General features: G+C 42.7%; 1 pseudogene; it reads right to left on the bottom strand.

The window, feature by feature from the left end:
* The window catches only part of LOC107731235 (NF-X1-type zinc finger protein NFXL1-like), a 26,276-nt pseudogene that overhangs the window by 5,629 nt on the left and 20,165 nt on the right, over positions 1-482 (bottom strand).

Genomic DNA, 482 nt, shown 5'->3' on the forward strand with positions numbered 1-482 from the left:
GTGTGTGTGTGTGTGTGTGTGTGTGTGTGAGTGTGTGTGTGAGTGAGTGAGTGTTTGTGTTTGTGTGAGTGAGTGTGTGCATGTGTGTGCGAGTGTGTGTGTGTGCGAGTGAGTGTGTGTGTGCGAGTGAGTGTGTGCGTGCATGTGCGAGTGTGTGCATGCGTGTGTGTGTGTGTGTGTGTGTGTGTGTGTATACCTACTTAACCATATTTTGGGGACAAATTTGTACCCAAAAGTGAGCTAAACCTGACAAAATCTCCAAAAACCTCCCTTTGGGGACGTCCTCATTTGTAAAACTTGTAAAAAAAATAAAGTAAACAACGTTTATTTTAAATTGTAAAAATGCACAAAGTTTCCTGTAAGGGGTAGGTCTAGGGGTAGGGTTGGTGTAGGGCAATAGCACATACAGATTGTACAGTATAAAAACCATTACACCTATGGAATGTCCCCATTTAGATAGCTAAGTAAACGTGTGTGTGTGT

Source organism: Sinocyclocheilus rhinocerous, unplaced genomic scaffold, assembly GCF_001515625.1.
Source record: "Sinocyclocheilus rhinocerous isolate Xijiao unplaced genomic scaffold, SAMN03320098_v1.1 scaffold1425, whole genome shotgun sequence".
Lineage (NCBI taxonomy): Eukaryota > Metazoa > Chordata > Actinopteri > Cypriniformes > Cyprinidae > Sinocyclocheilus > Sinocyclocheilus rhinocerous.